Below are 24093 nucleotides of genomic sequence, written 5' to 3'. Positions count from 1 at the left end.
CCCCCCTTGAATAAATGGGACGGGGATATGTGGTGTGTGACAGTGTGAAGTACCTACCTACAGATCGGGCCATTGGGCTCAAGAAAACTCCTCCTCGGAGGGTACTGGTTGACGACTCAGTGACGAGTCCAGCACATAATCAGACCGGGGTAGAATGACATGAATGTATGCTTCAGTCAATCAATCAATGAGGACATACGCCGGGGGGCGCGTCGCCTCGCCCACCCTACGACGCCAAGTCCGGGAGCCCTTCGGGCAAGTCCCAATGCAGGCCCCCTTCCAATCCTGAGTACCTCCTGGCAGGATCTATCGACTTCTTCAAGCTACGAACTCTGTGGCCGTCCCCTTGGCCTCCTCCACTCAGGATTGTCTTTTACAGAGACAACCCGACGAGCAAGGTCGGCTTCTGGGTCACGTGCCACAAGCCCGTATAACCGGAGCTGGCGTTGTCGGACTATGCGGGCAGTTTATGTCAAATCAGTCTCACGGAATAGTATGTTTGATCTCGCTCTCTTTACATATCTTTATCTGTCTATATATCGAGAGTTGTATAGTCACCAATATTTTTACTGATACTGAAATTCTGAGACTTTGCACGTAGCCGCCCAATCACCATGCGTTGAAATGCACATCAAAGTTATTAACACCAAATAATTAACGTTAAAGTAGCACCATCATCTTTCCATGCGATGACATAGGCACGCACATATTCACACTTTTTTTTATTCACAGGAGCAGCGACTTACGTTTCTTTTTCCTTGACCTGCTCCCTCTTTTTTTTTTTTTTTTTTTTTTTTTTTTTACAGCAAAGGAGACAGTTCAAGGGCGTAAAGAAAAATATTATAAGAAAGCCCGCTACTTACTGCTCCTGAATAGAAGTCAAAGGAGTGTCCAAAAAGAGAGGTCAATTTCGGGAGGAGAGGTGTCCTGATACCCTCCTCTTGAAAGAGTTCAAGTCGTAGGCAGGAGGAAATACAGATGAAGGAAGATTGTTCCAGAGTTTACCAGCGTGAGGGATGAAAGAGTGAAGATGCTGGTTGACTCTTGCATAAGGGACTTGGACAGTATAGGGATGAGCATGAGTAGAAAGTCGTGTGCAGCGGGGCCGCGGGAGGGGGGGAGGCATGCAGTTAGCAAGTTCAAAAGAGCAGTCAGCATGAAAATATCGATAGAAGATAGAAAGAGAGGCAACATGGCGGCGGAATTTGAGAGGTAGAAGACTATCAGTATGAGGAGGAGAGCTGATGAGACGAAGAGCCTTTGACTCCACTCTGTCAAGGAGAGCTGTGTGAGTGGAGCCCCCCCACACATGAGATGCATACTCCATACGAGGGCGGACAAGGCCCCTGTAAATGGATAGCAACTGTGCGGGGGAGAAGAACTGGCGGAGACGGTACAGAACGCCCAGCCTCGAGGAAGCTGATTTAGTAAGAGATGAGATATGAAGTTTCCAGTTGAGATTTTGAGTTAAGGATAGACCGAGGATGTTTAGTGTTGAAGAAAGTGATAGCTGAGTGTTGTCAAAGAATAGGGGATAGTTGTTTGGAAGATTGTGTCGAGTGGATAGGTGGAGAAACTGTGTTTTTGAGGCGTTGAAGGACACCAGGTTCCTCTTGTCCCAATCGGAAATAATAGTAAGGTCTGAGGCTAAGCGTTCTGTTGCCTCCAGCCTTGAATCGTTAAGTTCCTGTAGGGTGGGCCTTCTATTAAAAGAAGTTGAGTAATGCAGAGTGGAGTCATCGGCGAAAGAATGGATAGGACAGTTCGTTTTGGAAAGAAGATCATCAATGAACAACAGAAAGAGAGTGAGAGATAGGACAGAACCCTGTGGGACACCACTGTTAATAGGTTTAGGGGAAGAACAGTGACCGTCTACCACAGCAGAAATAGAACGGTCAGAAAGGAAACTGGATATAAAGGTACAGAGAGAAGGATAGAAACCGTAGGAGGGTAGTTTGGAAAGCAAAGATTTGTGCCAGACCCTATCAAAAGTTTTTGATATGTCCAGCGCAATAGCAAAGGTTTCACCGAAACGGCTAAGAGAGGATGACCAAGAGTCAGTTAGGAAGGCAAGGAGATCACCAGTAGAACGCCCCTTGCGGAACCCATACTGGCGATCAGATAGAAGGTCAGAAGTGGAAAGGTGCTTTTGAATTTTCCGGTTAAGGATTGATTCAAAAGCTTTAGATAGACAAGAAAGTAAAGCTCTAGGACGGTAGTTTGAAGGATTGGAACGGTCACCCTTCTAAGGCACAGGCTGTATGAAGGCATACTTCCAGCAGGAAGGAAAGGTAGATGTTGACAGGCAGAGGCGAAAGAGTTTGACCAGGCAGGGTGACAGCACGTAGGCACAGATTTTAAGGATAATAGGAGGCACTCCATCAGGTCCATAAGCCTTCTGTTGTAAAAAAAAAAATACACGTGGAAAAATGTTTACAACACATTCACGCAGTCGTACCACACAGCAGTCCATTCCCTGAAGAAAGCCTACCGGCGCTACAGGCTTAGATGTAAAAAAAATAAAAAAATAAAACCGCACTATTCTATATATCCATACCAACGCACTGCCCTAAGGAACATCGTGCTGTGTTCATTATTCTTAACAGCCGCAGAGTGTATATATGAAGCATTATATACAATTAGTCAAGAAAGAGAGGTAAAATCAGCTTAGGGTGTGAGCGAGTGAGCCGAGCCTGGAGAGCCTTTCATTCCCCGTCACTCGAAGAGATTGGATAAAGACTCAATCCTATCAAGTGTAAATAGATTTTTATTTTTCCATCTTAGTTTGCATTTCAATATGTTATTTCTTATTAGTTTACTCTCGTTTCTTTACTAGTAGTAGTAGTAGTAGAAGTAGTAGTAGTAGTAGTAGTGGTAGTAGTAGTACTAGTAGTAGTAGTAATAGTAGAAGCAGTAATAGTAGGTTTAGTGTAATACGTAGTAGAAGTAGTAGAAGTAGTAGTAGTAGTAGTAGTAGTAGTAGTAGTAATAGTAGAAGCAGTAATAGTGGGTTTAGCGTAGTAGTAGTAGTAGTAGTAGTAGTAGTGTGGTATTTACAAGAGAAAACTAGACTGCCATGTAGTGTATTTAAACAATTAGAAGATGTCCCAATGTTACAAAGTGACTAAATGGGCAGGTTGTGACTGAAAATACACAAAAAATGAAAAATTCCAGCAGTATCGGCTACAAATTCTCCTCCCGAAATTGACCTCTCTTTCGGCCATCTCTTTTGATTTTTTTTCGTAGGAGCAGCGAGTAGCGGGCTTTTTTTTTATTATTGTTTCCTTTTTTTGTGCCCTTGAGTTGTCCACTTTGTTGTAAAAAAAAATAATAAATAAATAAAAATTTGCCGATGCAGATCCTTAGGAAAGTGTGGTGCTGTTGATGGAAACGTGAGGATATTCATGACGAGTGGTGTTCCTGGTGACGGTGGAGAGACAGCACTGCATGACGTGTGGTAAGGCGGTTGTAGGGTGACTGCGTGAATTTGTAAGTGTTTCATCACGTGGCGGTGGTAACATCCGCCTCGGGGTCGGTGGCGGTGCAGCAATGAGTATCGGTACTGTCCCGGTGTTATTGAAGTATCGGAGTATCGGCACAGGTTCAGTAATGTAACCTGCAGCGATATTGGCATCGTTAAAATTACTTGAATCGTTTACAACCCTAACACACACACACACACACACACACACACACACACACACACACACCGGCGGGGCGGAGATACATGGTCTGTCTTCCTTGACCCGTGCCCCTGTCTACCCAGCAGCAAATGGGTACCGGGTGTCAGGCAAGAGTCGTGCCCCGCCTCCCGGGGTGGTGGTCCGGCTCCTCAGGGGTGCAAACCCAGGCCCCCAAACCCGGCGTCAAAGGGCCAAAGGGACGGAGATAAGCACCGGCGCCACGCGCAGCCATAGCATATCCTCCCAACTATACTTTTACCTATTACTCAACTGGCTCTCGACTCCGTTCTGCTCCTTGCATCTCTGCACTCACACTTAGCCCTTTTGTTAAGTCCTAGTGCGTGTCCTCAAGATTAGTGGTCACGTAGTAGTCCCGAGTCTTGTCTCGCAACCCTCGGCCTCATCCTTCACGGCGGGAGGAATGAGTGGCGTTGTGACGGGCTGGTCCCCGTGTGAGTGACGAGGAAAATAGGGCAGGGGGACGGGCGGCTTAGGCAGGGAAGGATCAATTTCTCGCCATTTTAAAGGGCTTTCTCGCCCCAGCGTCACGATGATATTTTCTGAAGTTTGTGAATAAATATTTTTCTTACTTGTACAATGTTTAGAGGATAACGTGAATTTGAGGAAATATATGTCTACTTTCTACTCATTTACAAACAGAGGTTAACACTTCTTTCTTCCTCTCAAACACGTCAGCTGATATGATTATTGTATTTTTTGTGAATGTGGATGTCGCTACTTTGCACAAATGGGATTTACTCATAGAAGTAATCGTACAATATATGGATCTTAATATGTATATAATTATTTGAGTTTTATGGACGCGGCCATTGCCTTCGCTGCAGCCAACACCACCTCAAATTTGCTATATCAGTAATTTCCTTCCTCGCCCTTTTTGTATCGAACACAATATTCATCTGCAGTACGTCATGTATTTCCCGGAGCATGCCATCTTGCCTCAATACCCATCATGATAGTGTGTCAGACATTTATAACTCTCTCTCTCTCTCTCTCTCTCTCTCTCTCTCTCTCTCTCACACACACACACACACACTGCCGTCATTAACGTTTCCAGGAATATACTGCCCTTGTTCCATCTAAATAAACCACACTTGGAGAACATCACCATTATCTCCACATTGATTCTTGTACCTCTCCCATTGACAGTAATTTTCTTCTCTTGCATCATTTAATGAACAAATAGAAAGCTATACCTCCTCGTCTTGTCTAATTACATTTAAACAGTCGGCGGAAAAGAGCGACTATATCCCTCACCACACTGCACGAGGACCTTCCTTCTTTTAGTTCTAGGTCTGGTTTTCGCGTCCCAGGCGTACACTGTGCCTTGGCTTCACTTTGGAAACGCGAGGCTTAATTTCGCGTCAGGCGGCGAGGTCTGTATTTCCCCAATTGTGCCTCAAGGTGAATAATCGCGTCTTGGCTTCCTATTTGCGCGAATAATTAAGTTCCCACCGCAGGTAAACGCGGCTTTGTGTACCTTCCCGGCATTAGATTACCGTCCCTTGCTGCGTAACATCCTCAATGCACACAGCGGCAGCCGAGGCTGCGGCGCCAACAGAAGCTGTAGCAGCAGCAGCAGCAATAACGGCTTTCCACTGACATACTCAACCACTATATCTATACTTTTTTAATTCATTAATTCATTCATTCATTATTTTCTTCCTATTGTTTTGTTTTCTCAAAGAAAAGATGGAGAAGGAGAAAGAAAGAGGGTAGTAGGAGTGGAAGGAAGAAGAGAGAGGAGAGAAGGAAGACAATAACTCGGAAGTCGGAGATGTAAGAAGAGAAAGTGAGAAGGAAGTTGGGTGAAGCTTGAGGAGAAAGAGATCGAAAGTTGAAATTGCAGATTAAGTATACTGATGAAAAAAAATGTAGAAATTAAAGCAGAAAGTGACCAAGGAAGTAAAATGCGATCAAGTTGGAGGAAAAAGAAACGGAGCGAAAAATCGAAAGTTATGATGATGATGATGATAGTGATGAGAAGGATGAGGAAGAAAAGGCAGCGGCGGAGGAGTGATAGAAGTAGTAGAGTAGAGAGAAAAAGAAGAGGAGAAAGATGAAGAGAATAAGTCGGGAGTCGGAAATGTAAGAAGAGAAAGAAGGAAGGAAATTTGAAACAGCTTGAAAAGAAAGAAAAATCGAAAGTTGAAATTGCAGGTTAAGAATAGTGACGAAAAGAATGTTGTAGGAATCAAATCAGAAAGAGGAAAGAACGAAAAACTAACCCTGGAAAAAAAAGCAGCAGAGTAGGAGAGACGGAGGAGTCGGAAGAGTAAAACAAATGAAGTTACAAAGAATCAAGAGTAGGAGAATGGGTTGAAAGACAAGGAAATCTACATCAACACCAAAAAAGAAGAAAGTTGAGAAGTATCAATAGCAGGAAGCGGGAAGAAAAGGAACAAGAGACATAGGCAAACTTTAAGGAATCAGGAGTTTCAAGCCCTTATTCTTAAACATCTCGACACCTCAGTTTGCCTATATTAAAAGCCTCTCGTAGAAGTTGAGAAGTAATAAGAGCAAGAAGTGGAAAGAAAAGGAACAAGAGACATAGGCAAACTTTAAGGAATCAGGAGTTTCAAGCCCTTATTCTTAAACATCTCGACACCTCAGTTTGCCTATATTAAAAGCCTCTCGTAGAAGTTGAGAAGTATTAATAGCAGGAAGTGGGAAGAGGAGGAACAAGAGAAATAGGCATACTTTAAGGAATCAGGAGTTTCAAGCCCTTATTCTTAAACATCTCGACACCTCAGTTTGCCTATATTAAAAGCCTCTCGTAGAAGTTGAGAAGTATTAATAGCAAGAAGTGGAAAGAAAAGGAACAAGAGACATAGGCAAACTTTAAGGAATCAGGAGTTTCAAGCCCTTATTCTTAAACGTCTTGACGCCTCAGTTTGCCTATATTAAAAGCCCCTCTTAGAAGTTGAGAAGTATTAATAGCAGGAGGTGGGAAGAGGAGGAACAAGAGAAATAGGCATACTTTAAGGGTTAGGAGTTTCAAGCCCTTATTCTTAAACGTTTTGACACCTCAGTTTGCCTATCTGAAAAACCTCTTGTAGAATTTTCTGGGATTTTCATGGACTGTTTTGTAATCCTAATGATAAGTTTTACCCTTCATCTGCATCTTGAACGGAAAAAGGACCCATGAAAACTCGGTTAATCTTCTCTGTGTCCTTGGAAAAGAGTCGCAATGGGAGCTCGATACGTTTAGGAGTGAGAAGAGAGGGTATACAGCAACAGGAGGCATAGCAAGCATTCACCAAACGTACCTATACAGCGGTTCCAAGCATAGCGCAGGCGACCGACCCGAGGGCCAAGGTCGGTATTCTTAGACTCCTCCGCCTCTCACATCAACAATTTCCAAAGGCCGAAAAGGAGATCAGTCGGGTTCTAATGAGTGTTTCTTTAGGTTCACGGTACAGAAGAAGGGTCAAACCACCACCAGGGTCATAAAACTACCCCTGGAAATGTTCAAAACTCCTACGAAATCCTCATCAGATGCGGGAGTGTGAGCCCTGAAATGTTTAAGAATATGGTCCAAGACTTTTTTTTTATCCCGGTCGAGTGTTCCATAACTGTTCGCTTCGTTCCCTTTCAGCGGGTAGGCAGCGGCGATTGCTCGGAAGGCTGGGTAATGACTGTGAAGTGTGTGTGTGTTGGGAGGGGGTGGGGGGTGGGGGAAGGACAGAGAGAGAGAGAGAGAGAGAGAGAGAGAGAGAGAGAGAGAGAGAGAGAGAGAGAGAGAGGCGATAGAAGAACAGAATGAAAGAGAAAAAAGAAAAGAGAAAAAAAGAGGAAAAAAATAGCGAAAGAAAAAAGAAAGGAAAAAAGAAAAAAGAGAAAGAGGAAGAAAAAGAGAAAGAAGAGAGAAAAAAAGGAAAAATAGAGAAAAAGAGAAAGAGAAAGAAAACTTAAAAAAATGAGGAAGAGAGAGAGAGAGAGAGAGAGAGAGAGAGAGAGAGAGAGAGAGAGAGAGAGAGAGAGAAAGGAATTAAGACCTAGAGAGGGAAAGCAAGAGCAAAAGGGAGAGAGCTAGAGCGGAAAAGCTGATCAGATAACCAGGAGGAGGAGGAGGAGGAGGAGGAGGAGGAGGAGGAGGAAAGAAATGGGAGGAGGCTCAGAATGGGTCAGGTAGATTGGCCTTGATATGAAAATGAGTATTGTAGCGATAAAAGAAGATGAGGCGAGCGTAAGGAAAGGAGACACCGGAAAAATGAATGAACTTTGAAGGCAGAGAGAATGAAGAAGAAAAAACGAAAACAGAGAGAGAGGGACACACACACACACACACACACACACACACACACACACACACACACACACACACACACACACACACACACACACACACACACACACACACACACACACACACACACACACACACACACATGCACAGACAAACAAAAGGGGGACGGTTTTGGATATGAGGTAAAACACTGCAGGCAAAATGGGGATAAATATTAAAGATGGTGAATATTTAAACACCACGTACGAACGAATAAGGGAAGAGAGGAAGTGGATAAAAATGGAGAGGAGGTAAAACGGGAGAGGAGGAAGGCTGGAAGCAAGGTATAGATTCGTATCAGAGAGAGAGAGAGAGAGAGAGAGAGAGAGAGAGAGAGAGAGAGAGAGAGAGAGAGAGAGAGAGAGAGAGAGAGAGAGAGAGAGAGAGAGAGAGAGAGAGAGAGAGAGAGAGAGTTAGAAAAAGGTGAAAGAAAAAGGAGAGAGAAGAAAGGGAGAGAAAAAAGGAAGAAAAATGAAGAAAACGAGAAAAAGAACGAAAATAGAAAGAAAAAGAAGAAAAAAACAAAGAAAGAGAGAGAGAGAGAGAGAGAGAGAGAGAGAGAGAGAGAGAGAGAGAGAGAGAGAGAGGGGGGGGGGTAGGGAGAAAGAGGAAAGAGAGAGGTGAAAAATTTAATGGAATGTCGTATTTCATTAGATTTCCCAGCCGTTTAGAAGCCTCCATTCTGATCTTTTTGAAGCCCCGGCCGCGGCATTGGCTTCGTTAATTAAGAGGATCCGGAAGCTGATTCACGGCGTTTATATCGAGGGAAAAAAACCTTCTGCATAATGAACCGTTTTAGCGCGGGGATTTGTTCGCACTGAAAATAATTGGAAAGAAATATGAAAGCTTGAAAAAAAGATGAGGCAAAGTAGTGAGAGTGCGTATGTTATGATCAATATTAATAGTTTAAGCTGCCTGTGGATAGAGGAAATACATATGAGTGCAGAAAAGTAAGAAGAGATATGTTACGATATACTATGGTAGGGAGTTAAGGTACATATAAATAAAGGAAATAAATAGAAGAAAGAAGAAGTAGAAGGACAAATGGTACTATTAATAGCAGGTACCTGTAAACTATAAGAAAATAACAATAAGGAAAAAAAAAGACGGCAAAATGTTACAATCAATGTTAGTAAGTTCAAGGTACGTATGAATAAAGGAAATTAATAAAAGGATAAAAAAAAGAGGTCAAAAGTTAAGATAAATATTAGTAGTTTTAAGGTCCCTATGCGTAGAGGAAGTGAATCCAGCGATAACTATAGTAAGAGAACAGGTGTTACGATATATGATAGGTAATTTAAGGCGGCTACGAATATAGGAAAGAAATAACAAGGAAGTAATTGATAAAAAAGATGAATAAATCAATGAGTGTGATCGATGTTAGGGCGGCATATTAACGTGCAGAGCGATGGGTGAGATGAGGGCGAGGGGAGTCAGCCAGTCAGGGAGCGGTGCTGTTGGCGTTTGGGCAAAATGAACAACCACCAACAAGATTTGGCGGATCGGGAAGGATGGACAACGGTTGGTTGGTTGGTTGATTGGGAGAAATCGGGGTCAAATGACATTCGTGCTATAAGCTGTAAATGTAAATTGAAAATCAATCATCGTACATATTTACTCAAATTGTCAACTGTAAGACCGACGTACATGTGCAAGTATGTGTTTGTGGTTTATTTGTCCACTGTGTAAAGTTATTTATAACACTCAACTGACTGTGATGGTATGCTGGGCGGAGTCTGTGCCTGGCGCGAGGCGGTGGCTGAGTGGATAGCGTGACGGCGCCGCGTTCGGGACGACGCGAGTTCAATCCCCGCCCGGTGCCACCAAGCTGTGATTTTTCAGCCGCCGCCGAGTGGCTTAAAATTACCCACATGCTGTCCAGAAGACCACCTATCAACCCGGACTCTAGATTCTAGGATTAAAGATGAGCTCCGGGAGGGCAACATGAGCCAATGCAAGATGGCGCCACTATAAACACTCGCCTGCGCCACAACGGGCTGGGCCATACCATCAGGCCCCTCCAAAACAAGCCTACCACGCCTACTACGCCACTGCCTCTTCTGGCGCTTCTGCAGTCGTAGCACATGCTTCATTATGTGCAATGCAGCAGCACAATCTTCTAAAACCTCAATATCCTTCCGATTCATGGTAAAGTGGCTGGAGAGATGCTGGCGTGGTGTTTGTTGTTGATGGAGCGCGGCGTCAACACAACAGTTCAGGGTCAGTACAGTGTGATGCACAACATTGTTGTTTGGCGACATCACCAACGAAAACAAGCTTGTTGGGAGAAATTTGCCCTGTGCGACGCCGCCTTAAGTCTTTCCGTAAGGTATATATTCAGTACGTTACTATATCCAGTACGTCGGTTAGTAAAGGAACAGGTGGGGTCAGGAACTTCTTGTCAGTCAGTCGCCAAGTTAGTACGGTAGACTCAGGAAGACCAAAATCAACACGTCGGCCTGTGAGTTTATCTTGTCCAGTTGAGCGTCAGTCTATAGTAAGGGAAGTTTTCGAGGGTATAGGTTGTCTGTCTGTAATGGAATCATCTAAAGTACTGAGTAGCAGGTAAGAGGAGCCAGAATAGTCAATGAAAAGTAAGTGTGAAAGCGTCTGCGTTGGATAGATGAAAAAATCTAGGAACCCAATAAACGGATGGAAGCGTGTCACCCATTCATCAAGTAGTCAGAAAAAGGTCGAATTGAAGGAATATATTGGTAAAAAGTACAAGGATATCATGAAGCAGGCGCCTTGCTGAGGGAGGGAGTCATTCGGTCAGTGTGGTGTTCGGCATTCGGTCAGTCTGTAGGTGGGTTCAGCACAAGTACGATCAGGTGTTGGAGGAGGTTATGTAAGAACCATCAGGTGGGACGATTTGGGGAATTTGTGAGCAGGTGGGTCTTAGCAGGAAGTGAGTCAGTGGGTCAGCAGGCGGGTTCAGCAGGATGTCAGTCAAGGATCCTAGGTCGCCCAATGGCGCGGGGCATCACAGCAGGAGCCAACAAGGGCTGACATAGTTAGTATTGATCAGCAAGAGTGGTGTGTGGGAGCAGGAGGAGGAGGAGCAGCGGCAGCAGGAGGGTCTCTGCCTGGGGTCATGGGGGAGGGCTGGCGTGAGGGTGGAGGCGGAGTCCTGTGGGAGGAGGGCAAGTGGGAGGAGAAGGGGAAGGAGGAGGAGGAGAGAGTCCTGCGAGGGACGGGTAAGTGGGAGGAGAGATGGAAGGAGGGGAGAGTCCTGCGGTGGCGGGAAAGGAGAGGGAGGAAGGCAAGAGGGGCGAGAGGAGGAGCTAGGAAACCAGTGGCTGTGGCGTGGCCTTTCCGAGAAGAATTTCGGAACCGCTTTTATCTTAGCACTGGTTGATAATCCCTCGACTCTTATATATATTCAAATCCACTAATCTCCACCACCACCACCACCTTTGCCACAACCACCACGACCACCATCACTGTCCTCCTCAGTTCCTTTGTAGAGAGATTTATGCGTCTCGCTGCTTTTCCCTCACTGTGTCAAAAGGAAGGGAAGAAAGGAAGGGAAAGAAAGAAAATGGGGGAAGAATGGAGGGAATGCAACGGAGATAGGAGGTAAAGAGGGGAGGGAGGCGAGGAAGAGAAGGCAGGAGCGATGGATTTATTGCTGCGCTGTTGCTAAAAGGTCCTTATCTTGTTCACCAGTGGAGAGGGGAGCGACACAGAGAGTGGCGAGCCGCGGGGACACTTGAGAACACTCCATGCCTACAATAAATGATATGAACTAGTTGGTGATGATTCTCTCTCTCTCTCTCTCTCTCTCTCTCAACTGAAGTAGCCGCCGGCGATTTCAAACCAGAAAGAAACCGCTCCCAATCACGTCTCGTTCCTCCCGCCCTGTTAATGGCTGTCACGCGGCCACCTCGGCGACTGGCCGTAAAACCGTCATATCTGGGGCAAAATGAAAGAGAAGCTAAAAGTTTCAAATATTAATGCTTCTACACTAAGAAAAAAGAAAGTTGAAGATCTGAGATGCTTTGTTACAACTTCAATTTTCAATATAATTTCTCTAAATTAAATATTAAATGACACCTTGATTTATGATTTGATTTGTAAATACAATAAAGATAACTTTAGACTTCAAAAGAGATCGTGTTTGCCGTAGGTTAGGTTGGAGCAGTTGCTCTTCATGTTGAAACTTGTTTGCCTTCTAATGATAGAACGCAGAGACAGTTAAGTGAAGCACCTGTGCGTGCGTGTAAACACTAAAGAATTTAAAATCGATGTCCTTCACCGGCAAGCCTCCGTAATACCTGCACGCTGATGATGCTTGAATGGGAAGTGTTTTGCGACAAACGCTTTAAAACAGTGAGTCAGGTATTCTCGGAGGTTGTAATCTCCTTCACTTAGACTGGATGTCACTCAGCTAACGAGGGAGTCATACAGGATACTCGAATTTTTTGTAGATAACTATCTAAGTAAATTGGTTACAGAACCAATGCGACAAAATAATTCGCTGGACCTTCTTGTAGCGACTTAGCGTAATTTGGTCAGTAACGTTACGGTAGAAGAATATGATTATTATTAGACACAATATGAGTTATCTGAAAAGTCATCACTAATTAATTAAGAACTCAACACGGACTCCGGAACAAGAGATCCTGCTTGTCAAGCGGTCCGGCCTTTTAAAATTTCCTTTTGTCAGTGAACGACGGAACCAAATCACTAGACATTGTTTATTTGAATTTTCACGTGATGTTCGATATATTCCACTCCATAAAGTCCCTTACAAAATCAAATAACTAAATATCGAAGGTCAAGTTTACACATGGATAACAAACTGACTCTCTCTCTCTCTCTCTCTCTCTCTCTCTCTCCCCCCCCATCGCTACAGTCTAAGAGGAGACACAAGTTCCGAGAAACGTGATGATGGTTTAAGATTTTTTCCCCCACCGCCACGAGGAGGTCCGCCCCGCCGATAATTTAACCTCGTTTGCTCTCTCTTCCCTCTACCCGACGAGACGAGGGCGTTATTCTAGTGCTCTTGTGGCAGACAATTTACTGGACATCTTTTTTTTGTTTTCATTTTTGTCTGCGCAGCCCTCCTATGAGTGTATCAAGCAGAGAGACAACTGTTACATTCACTGTCAGAAAAAAATATTTGTACAGAGACAACTAACAGTCTACTTTTTACACTTCTTTACCCGGAATGGTGAAACAAAAAAAGTAATACAAATACTGAGACAACTCACACTTTCTTTTTCTTTTTCTGTATTGTAAAAAGGTCATTATCGCAACAGCTGAAACTACTTTTTTAATATATATGTTTTATTACGACAGGTTATAAATTATGAAAAAATATATATATAAAATAATTGAGCCCATAAATTTCCTCAGTTTTCATTCAGGACATCAAAGTTACAAGTGCTGAGATGCTTTGTAGTTTTCATTCAGGACATCAAAGTTACAAGTGCTGAGATGCTTTATAGTTTTCATTCAGGACATCAAAGTTACAAGTGCTGAGATGCTTTATAGTTTTCATTCAGGACATCAAAGTTACAAGTGCTGAGATGCTTTGTAGTTTTCATTCAGGACAGCAAAGTTACGAGTGCTGAGATGCTTTGTTACTTATACTTTATTCATTCTCACTCCTCCCCCCCAGGCTGAGGGTCGAGCATGGCGCTGACCTCCTACGAGCGTGGCCGCATGGGGGCGAGCCGGGTCACGGCGGTGGGCAGCGCGCACCCGCACCCCAACAGCTGGTGGACGGCGTACCACTGGGTGAGCTCTCTCTTCGTCTTCCAGTGTCTGTGTCCATCTGTTTGTGTCTCTGTCTGTCCTGTCTGTCTGAGTATTTATATGTTATGTCTTTCCGTATTTGTTCGTTTGTGTTTGTATGTGTTTTATTTTCTTCTGTATTTGTCTGTCTCTCAGTCTGTCTGTCTGTCTGTCTGTATCTGTTTGTTTGTCTGTCTGTTTGTTTGTCTTTTCTTTCTGTTTCTTTTTCTTTCTGTTTGTTTTTCATTCTCTTTTATTCTCTCTCTCTCTCTCTCTCTCTCTCTCTCTCTCTCTCTCTCTCTCTCTCTCTCTCTCTCTCTCTCTCTCTCTCTCTCTCTCTCTCTCTCTCTCTCTCTCTCTCTCTCAGGTCGGGTGCACACTCGCAGAGGAAGGAAAAAATCTTCATAATGATACAACTTTTCTTCCGTCTTTTCTTTCTTTCTTTTCATATTTTAGTTTTTATTCGTTTCTATTTCTTTGTTTTTGTTGTTCTTGTGATATCTGACCTCCCCACGTACCTTATATTATGCTGTTGGGTAAATGCTGTTGGGTAAATTGTGTGTTTGTTATTTGTGTTTGTTTTTGTTTGTGTGTTTGTGTGTGTGTTTGCATGTGTTTGCTTATTTATTTTTTATTTATTTATTTATTTTTTATCATTATTTTATTTTATTTATTATTGTTTGTTGTCCTAATCCATGCACTGTTCTTGTATTGCCTCTTCCATGGTTTTAGAGATTCTTTTGTCTGTAATTAATTTATTTATTGATTTCTTCTTTATATGGCTCTCGTTTCTATTTGTATCTATCTTTAAATGTCTGTCTGTCTGTTTTTGTCTGTCTTTTCGTATGTCTGTCCGTCCGTTATTTTGTCCTTCTGTGTGCTGGTCTGTGTTTGTTAGTTTGTGTGTCCCCATTACCCTCATGTCTGTGTACGACGTTGTTTGTTTGTTTGTTTGACAGATGTATTTGGTTTATCTCTCATCATATCTACCCCCATAAATTTGCCTCTGTATATTTGTCTATTTATGCTACTCATCTTTTTTTTCAGTTTTGCATTTTGTATGTTCCCCAAAACCGATTTCTGTTATTGTTCTCTTTTCCCTCCTAGTTATAATTGTCATCCTCATCTGCCTCCCAAAATGTTTCTGTAATTTTCTTTTTATTTTCACAGTCCTTGCTATTGTTATTCTTTCCCTCGTCTTCCTTCTCGTTTTCACTTCTTCCGTCACGATTCTAACCATCCCTCTCGGCCCTTGAGTCTTTCTTCGTCTTCTATTCGTTGTCTTCGTCACCGCTCGCTTCTCCGTCTTTATCGTGTTATCTTTTCCCTCTTCGTCTTTTAGCTTCTCTTACCCTTTTTTCCTTCCCTTTAATTATCCCTCTTGACGTTTCACTCATTACTCCTCTCGTTTTCATATTCTTCGCCACCGGTTTAACTTTGCTCTCTCCTTTTCTCTCTCACAAGTATATCCTCTCTTCTTTTATTCCTCCTTGTCCTGTTCCCTTTCAGTCTTGTTTCGCGCTTCATCCTCCTCCTCGTTCTCATTTTCGCCTTCGTTACACTCATCGTTTCCCTCCCTCTGAAGTCGTTGTCGAGGGTGTGCTGCCGAGGACCTCATTCTGAGTCTCGCTGGTCATCCCCCGACGCCGTAATATGTGGGAGTTCCAAGGTTATCCGGAACGAGGTTTTCGCTCGTAAATCAGCGGCGCAGGAACGATCATAGAGAGAACGAAGAGAAAGTCAAGCTGCAATAACCGAAAGGGAAGATTGAGGGGCACAGGGGACGCAAGGAAGTGTTTTATTAAATATTTTTATGAGTCCAAGTGTGTTGAGTCGTTTTATGTTGTTATGGTCTCTGCAGGTTTCTTGGGGTTGTTCATAGGCAGAAGAAAAGGAGTGAAAAACTGTTTTCTAAAGTTAGCGTAAAGACAAAGGCGGGACGTGAACGAAGGTGAAGCGGGGGTTTGTTAGCGAGGACTGGCCGGTCATTCCGAGGGTCGTGGACGCATCTGATCGATATAAAAGTTTTCATGGTGCCTCAACGGGGTCATCAACGTCGCCCTTCGCAGACTCGCCAGGCCCTCGGAGACAAGATGGAGGACTGGCGTCGTTCACTGCCCTGCTGACGCGTGAGGGAGCACGTGAGCGTGGGAAAGACTGAGGGATGGCCGGGAGGGTGTGCACGATAGGAAGAGGCGGATCAACATTATACAGACACTTGGTCAGTCTTCGTCTATTCAGGCCGAAATGTATTTGGAGTATCTATCAGCAACATAGTATCGCATCAGCCTAGCTTCGAATATCCTGGCCCAGGTTCACGGTTAACCGCTTGCGTCCTAAAGTCCAAAAGGTGCTCTGGGCCTGAGCCTGAATAAAACCTCCCTCACCTTCGCCTCTCATCTGGTTCAGTTCTTATCTCCACTCTCTATGCACCCTGCCTGAACTTTCCTTTCATTAGGCGGTTCTACCAACATAATCAAGCTCCTGTGGACTCACCGGACAAAATAAACTCAGCCCACCTTAACCCTCGCTGTGCCTCCCCGCCCCCACCGCCCTCACAGCCCTTGCCAACACCCTTTCCCCTCCCTCGCCTGCACTCTCCTACCCTTATGTAATCAAGCCCAAACAATCTAACTCCCCTTCACGTTAAGGTTCAAAGGGTATCGGAGTTTCTCGTTACTTCACCCAGTCAACCGGTCTGCTAGAAGGATCATCGCACAGGGAACGTATATTGGTATTTCGCGCGAGTAAGGAAGTTCTCAGCCTGAATATTGAAGGTTCATGAAAGTGTTATAACTGGGATGTCGTCTGTCAATTGATATGTGAAGTGTTCCATAAGGTTTTAAGCCGGCAAGGTCGAGTATTATCCCAACACACATCACAAACGCTCCACAGCCTTCTCCGCACCCCATATTTCCCCACCCAGACTTTAGCTACGGTCACTCATCACCACGCGCCAAATGAAAAGTAACCTAAAACGCCGTGACAATCAACATCCCTTCTCTCACGTTCCCACCCCCTGTCAACTTGTCTTTCAAACTGTCCACTACTGCTGTCTAACTTGCCCTAACTCTCCTCCTGCTGCTCCTGCTCCTCCTCCTCCTCCACCCTCTTCTTCCTTTCTCCTCTCTTACCTCTTTCTTCTTCTTCTTCTTCTTCTTCGTCTTCGTCTTCGTCTTCTTCTTTTTCTTTTTCTTTTTCTTTTTCTTTTTCTTTTTCTTTTCTTCCCCTCTTCCTTATTCTTCTTTCCTTCTTCTCCTCTTCTTCCTTCTCCTTCCCTTCTTCCCTTCTTCCTTCTTCTTCTCTTTCCGTTCTTTTTTCTCTTCTTCCTTCTCCTGCTTCCCATCTCCTCCAATTCTTTCTTCTTCTCCTTTTGTTGTTGGTGCCGCTGGGTGGCGTGACTTGCTTAACGTCCACTTACTTGTCTACTCCGCCCCAGAGGTAACATTATTTCAAAGCCTTTTGTTGGCAGCGAAGGCGGTGGTGCTGGGCGTGTCGGGGTAACTAGAGAGGGAGGGCGGACTGGTAAATGGGTTAAGTGAGGCCGTGATGGGAGGAGAGAACTGGTAAAGGATTGGATTATGAATAAGAAGCAGGAATGGGAAGAGTAATGAGGGATGAAAGAAAGACAACAGGGAGAAAAGGTTGTACTGGGAAAGTGGAGTTTGTTTAAGAAGAGGGAACATAAGAGAAAAAGGTCAGTGATGAAGAAGGCTGCAGAAAAGGAGTGTCGGGAAAGAGTGAGTTTGGATAGAGGGTGTGATGGGGAGGGAGAATCATAGGGATGGGTGACTGGGAAGACGGAGTGGAAGGCGACGAAGTAGTGTAGAAGGAATGATGAAGAAGAGGGATAAGAGTTGAGAAGGTCAGTCGAGTGGTGGAGAAGAGAGAAGAATGAAGAGAGAGATGAGTTGAGGGAAGTGAGATGCGTGCTAGAGAGAGAGAGAGTGGAAGGAAAGAGCAAGATGTTGGAAAGTTGCTGGGAAAAAGGAGGAGCAGGGGAGACGAATTGGAGTGTTGAAAATGGAGAGGGGGAAGACAAAGGGATGGAGGGGAAGAGGAAAATGTGGGGAAGGGGGAAAAGTGAGGAAGGGGATAGAAGATAGAGTTGAACGGTGATGGAGAGAGGGGAGAGGGGGGGAAGACAAAGGGATAGCGTGGAAGAGAAGTAAGGGGAAAAGTAAGGAGGGACATGGAAGACGAAATGGAAGAATGATGGAAAGGAGGGAGAGCGGGGAAGACGGTGTGGAATGGTGATGAAGAGAGGGTTGAGATCGTAGATGACGGAGTGGGATGGTGGAGGAAAGGAAGGCTGATGGAGGGGGAAGCTGCAAGGAAGAGGGATGAGTGCCGGGCAAGAGGACACAAGGAGGCGAGTACAAGTGCACCTCTCACGGTTTACTTGGAAGGTCAAAGGTGAAGGACAGCCAATGGTTACAGTCTGAGAGGCGGCGGGGGCGAGGAAGATGCTGCTGTCTATACATTTCCTCCTCTCCCTCTCCTCCTCCTCCTCCTTCTCCTCTTCCTAGCCCTCCTTCTCTTCCCCCCTCCTTCTTCTCCTACGTCTCCTCCACCTCCTCCTCCTCCTCCTCCTCTTTTCGATCTTTCTCTTCATTTTCCTCTCTCGTCTCCCATCTTCATCCTCAGCGGCAGCCATCTACGCTCTAACTCCCAGCTCGGCAATAACCCGCAGGTGTGTTGTGCAAAAAGTACATTAGTCGGGTTTGAATCCGCTTAAAGCACTTTGCCTCGCCCACACGCGGCCAAGAGCCTTAGTTTAGGGGTCCGTGTGTGGGAGGAAATGGGAGTCAAGGAAATCATCACACGCACATGGTAATGAGTTAATGGCTGGAGCTGGTAGGAGGTCATGAAGTGCGCAGAACACATGATGAGCGAAGTTAGGAATAAAACAACGCCACTTTTGATTTTTTACAGCAAAGGAGACAGCACAAAGGCACAAAGAACGGGGAACAATAAAAAAAAGCCCGATATTCGTTGCTCCTGTAAAGAATCAGAAGAGGTGGCCGAAAGAGCAGTCAATTACGATGATAGGAAATAAACGAGACGGAGAGGTGAAATCAGAGTTCAGGAACGGCGGAAAGAAAAAAGAGAAAAACATCGTCGGTAAGTTTTCCAGTGAGTAGGTAATGGCTGTGGGTGTTGGGTTATGTGAGGAAGATGCTGATGGTGAAGATGAGGGGGAGGAGAAGGAACGGGGAGAGGAGGCGGCTGGAAATGACGATGATGAATGATTGCTGTAGTGATGATGATGGCGGTAACACAGATAACGAAGGAGAAAATTCGTCCTACCTCGTCATCCTTGTTGGGTTATGTGAGGAAGATGCTGATTCCGAGGATGAGGAGATGGAACAGGGAGAGGAGGAGGCTGGAAATGACGATGATGAATGATTGCTGTAGTGATGATGATGGCGGTAACACAGATAACGAAGGAGAAAATTCGTCCTACCTCGTCATCCTTGTTGGGTTATGTGAGGAAGATGCTGATTCCGAGGACGAGGAGATGGAACAGGGAGAGGAGGAGGGTGGAAATGACGATGATGAATGATTGCTGTAGTGATGATGATGGCGGTAACACAGATAACGAAGGAGAAAATTCGTCCTACCTCGTCATCCTTGTTGGGTTATGTGAGGAAGATGCTGATGCCGAGGATGATGATGAGGAACAGGGAGAGGAGGAGGCTGGAAATGACGATGATGAATGATTGCTGTAGTGATGATGATGGCGGTAACACAGATAACGAAGGAGAAAATTCGTCCTACCTCGTCATCCTTGTTGGGTTATATGAGGAAGATGCTGATTCCGAGGATGAGGAGGAGGAGCAGGGAGAGGAGGAGGCTGGAAATGATGATGACTGATTGCCGTAGTGATGATGATGGCGGTAACACAGATAACGAAGGAGAAAATTCGTCCTACCTCGTCATCCTTGTTGGGTTATGTGAGGAAGATGCTGATTCCGAGGATGATGATGAGGAACAGGGAGAGGAGGAGGCTGGAAATGACGATGATGAATGATTGCTGTAGTGATGATGATGGCGGTAACAAAGATGAAAAAGAAAATGAGAGGGAGAAGGGGGGCAGTTGAAAATTTAATATAAAAAACGCACTTCTCCATCCCATTTTCTTTTTCATCATATTTCTTACCACCATCATCATTCTTCTATCATCATCAACAGCCGCCATCAGTCCGCTGCACGAAGAGACCATTCCCATTGCTCTCCACCTCTCTCTGTTTGATGTCAGTGGACTCCATCCAGCTCCGACAAGTGCTCTAATTTCATTTCTCCACCCGGTTCTCTCTCTGCCTTGACTTCGCCTACAATTTCTGGGATGCCATTCTGTTACCTGTTATCCATTTGCTATCATTCTAATTCAACGGATAACATGCCCCACTAAATTCAATTTCTTATTCTTGATCGTTATTTGTATTATCTTCAACCTTTGTGTGTTCCCAAACCCATGATGATCACGTTCCATCTCATCTTGTTAATTACGAAATTTTCTCTTTATACCTCAGCACAGTTTTTAGATTTTCTCCCGATCCTTTGTGATGCTCTAAGTTTCTGAATAATAGGTATGTTAGAGCTGGTCTACCATGCAATGATCCGCATCATTATTAGAATTATTTGGAGTTTAATTTGGTATTTGCTGGAGCTTGCTCTTCAACTGGAAACTCGGAAACTGTAACCTGTGTGACTTTTTATGGTGCCAACAGAGAGCGCTTTTCAGTCCATTATCAGTTTCCTCAAAATGTCTCTTTCATAATCTTTACATATTCAGGCCAACTGAAAATTCCAATTACTTTGTACGGCACTGGCTGGATTAACATAGTTTTATCAATGAAATACGAATTATTGTCTTCCTTCGAAACTCAATAGTTATCTAACTAACTAATGGAGAGCATACTCCCGGGGGCGCGTCGCTTCACTTACTCGCCGCCTCCACTCCCGATGGTCATCCCGAGCAAGCTCCCACACAGCTGCCCTATCCATCCCAAGTCCCCTGTGGCAGGATCGATGGACTTCCCATATCCATGAGTTAGTGGGCCTCCCCTTGGTCTCCTCCTCTCAGGGTTGTCTCGTACAGAAACAATCCTGTGAGTGGGATCGACGTCCGGGAGGCGCGCCAAGTGCCCACATAGCCGGAGTTGGCGTTCACTGACCAAGCTGGTAACAGGCCTCGACTCAGTTTTATCACGTAGTCGCTGACTCGACACGAAGACATTCCAGCGATACCCCATGATCCTGCAGAGACACTTGGTACTAAAGGCATCGACACGCCTCTCCAAGTCAATATTCAGTGTCCATGTCTCACAGCCATACAGTAAGACAGGGAGCATAAGCTACCTGAGGATTCGAATCTTTGTCCTCCTGCATGGGCATCGACAAGGCCCTATAATCGTGTTGAACGAGTCCATAACACCGTGGGTCAAGCTAATCCATCGAGTGACTTCCTGGTAAGACTCACCTTTATTATGCACTACGCTACCAAGGTATGTGAAGCTTCTGGTGAACGCGACATTCCCACCCAACGGATGAACAGACTGAACTGTGAACATATATTAGTTAAATACTATTATTTCTTTTAGTTAATAGAAAGCGTAAAGACTAATTGTGTCCTCTGCAAACCTCCTGTGGCTGGTGTCGAGTTACTGAGTCTTACGTGACAACTCACCAGTAGAGTCCACGGTACTTGTAGTCTGCTGCGGAGGGAAGGAAACCGGCAGACAGAGGTGCGGTGTTTACTCCCTCGAGGGCTGGAATTATATGCTACATAGTCCACAAAATGAGCTTCAAACATCAACTTTTACTGGACTGACTAAACGGTAACATCAAAGTAGTCACACAGGAAAGGAAGCAGAGCGTAGCGGGCCTCCGATGACACACATATGCCATGACGGGGACTAACTCGGACCTCTGACCCAATTGACGGTAGAGAGGACTAGCAAGGGGTTGGGGATTTGGGGAGGTGGGAGAAGGGATGTTACGGGAATGGAGAAAGAGGGGGAAGGCTGTTACGGGAAAGGGGAAAGAGGGGAAAGGAGGAGAAAGAAGGGGAGGGATGTTATAAGAAAGGGAAAGGAGGTGAGAATAGGGGAAGAGATGAACTAAATGTACGAGGGAATAAAGAAAAGAAAAGGATGAAAAGGAGATAGAAAAGTGGGTGTTAATGAGGATGACGAGAAGGGAAGAGAGTGAAAGGAAAGAGAAAATACGATACTACAAAGAAAATACATCAGGAGAATTTGAGAGGAGACAGAGAGGAGCTGATAGTGATGAGGAGGGTGAGGGGAGAGAGAGGTGTGAGGGGGGAGAAGAAAGATGGTGAAGATAAAATGAAGGGAAGAAGGGAATGGGAAGAGTCTGGATACACGAGGGAATTAAGAATAGATGATAATGGAGAGGAAGAGGAAAGGGTGAGGGATGAGAGGGGAAGAAAAAAAGATAGAGACAGAGATGATGATGAAGGGAGAGGAAGGTAAATGGAAAGTGAAATTCTGATGATATAGAGAGAAGACAATAAGAAGATGCAAAGGAAGATAGAGAGGAGGTGATGATGAGGAAGATGAGGCGAGAGAGAGAGAGGTGTGAGGGTGAAGAAGAAAGATGGTGAAAATAAATGAAGAAGTAAAGAATAATCACGAAAATAAGGAAATAAAGACAAAAGAGGAAGAAGAAAAGGAAGAAAGAGGAAAGGAAATACACACGTGAGAATTCAGTAGGAGACAGAGAGGTGATAGTGTTGAGGGGGATGAAGGTAGACAGCTGTGAAGGGGAAGGAGAAAGAAGATGTCAATAAATGAAAAGATGAGGGGAATGGAAGATGGTAGGTAGAGGTGAGGACGAAGAGGGAGCAGAATGATGACGCAGAGAATTCCTGACCCTCCTTCCCTTCTTCCTTCCTTCCTTCCCTCATTTTCATCCTCCTTGCACGTTCTTCCTCTTCCTATGTTTTTTTTCTCCTCGCCCTGCCCTCTTTCTTTCTTGCCCTATATTTTTTCTCTACGATTTCTTTTTAATTTTCTTCCTCCCCTTCCCCCTCCAATTCTTGCTGCTTTCTTCCCCTATATCCTTTTTTCTCCTAAGTTTTGTTCCCCTTTTTCTCTTCACTTTTCGTCTTAATGATCTCTCTCTCTCTCTCTCTCTCTCTCTCTCTCTCTCTCTCTCTCTCTCTCTCTCTCTCTCTTCATTCTTTTTTTGCTTTTGTTTCTCCATCAGCAAACCTTTGTACACACACACACGCACACACACACACACACACACACACACACACACACACACACACACACACACACACACACACACACACACACACACACACACACACACACACTTTCTCATTAATTCACCTTTTTCTCTGCCTGTCCGTCTGTCTGTTTACGCCCTTTTTATTTCTCTTTCTTCCCCATTTTCTTTCATCTTTTGTTCAATTCTTTCTCCTCTGACTTTTCTTTCCTCTTTCCCTCTTTTTCCCTCTCCTTCCCTTCCGTTCTCCTCTCCTTCCCTTCCGTTCTCCTTCCTCCCCACTGTTGTCTTGCTTTCTGTCTTTGGTTGTCAGTCCTACACTCCCCTTCCCCCTCCATCTCTCTCTCTAGGCCCCGGAATATCACGCAGTCATCCACCCATTGCAATATAGACAGCTTAACCCGTTCCCTGTGTGCCTGTCCATACTTACCCAATAATTGCCTGGTCGTCAGTACCCTGCTGCCTGTTCGATATTTGGAGGACATTTGCACTCCATCAGGATATGTGCTCTGTTACCTGACTCACGCCCTGCTCTCCTCTCCCTCCTGCAGGCGGTGCTGGGCCCTGCCTTGGCCGTCGTGGCTCTGGTCTTCGCTGTCGCCTACGTTGTCCGGAAGTGCGAACGGGCAAGGTAAGTCTTGATGCTCTTTGTTTCGTACTCCCTGGTTGAGTCCACGGCCTCGGTGACAAATTTTCCGAAGCCAGATTAGTTTCACAGGAAGGTGAAGGTAGTTACTAAATTGGGTACATATGGAGGCCACAAATGACAACTCTCTAAGCACTTTGTGCAAATAGTGAAGAATATCTGGCGAAGAGGTGGATAGTTGTAAACTGAATTTTTAAAAAGAAATCAGCTTTTGTATTCACTTCGTATTCGCTTAAAATTTCAGCCTCCTGAGAAATTATCGAAGACATAATTGTTGTATCCTTGGTGTATTCTGCAACAGGGACGAAAGGAGATTTATTTAAAACGACCTGAGCCTTAAAAATGCCATCTAAGACCTTCTGTGGAAGGAATAAAAGTATGTTAAAAGTCTATCTTCCTAAAGAACCGACTTAATGCGGTACACGCAAGTTTTCCCGCCGAAAGGTAGAACG

The 24093-nt window shown here is 44.7% G+C and overlaps 1 long non-coding RNA gene across 1 annotated transcript in view; it reads left to right on the top strand.

The window, feature by feature from the left end:
- LOC127009060 (uncharacterized) overlaps positions 1–23814 on the top strand; it is a 28108-nt gene extending 4294 nt beyond the window's left edge. Inside the window, exons 2-3 of the long non-coding RNA XR_007761553.1 lie at positions 13616–13734; positions 23547–23814. This is a non-coding gene — a long non-coding RNA (uncharacterized LOC127009060). The remainder of the gene's footprint in view (positions 1–13615; positions 13735–23546) is intronic.
- The last annotated feature ends 279 nt before the right edge of the window (positions 23815–24093 follow it).

This window comes from Eriocheir sinensis, chromosome 39 (assembly GCF_024679095.1).
Source record: "Eriocheir sinensis breed Jianghai 21 chromosome 39, ASM2467909v1, whole genome shotgun sequence".
Classification (NCBI taxonomy): Eukaryota; Metazoa; Arthropoda; class Malacostraca; order Decapoda; family Varunidae; genus Eriocheir; species Eriocheir sinensis.
This window is presented reverse-complemented; position numbering and strand designations above follow the sequence as displayed.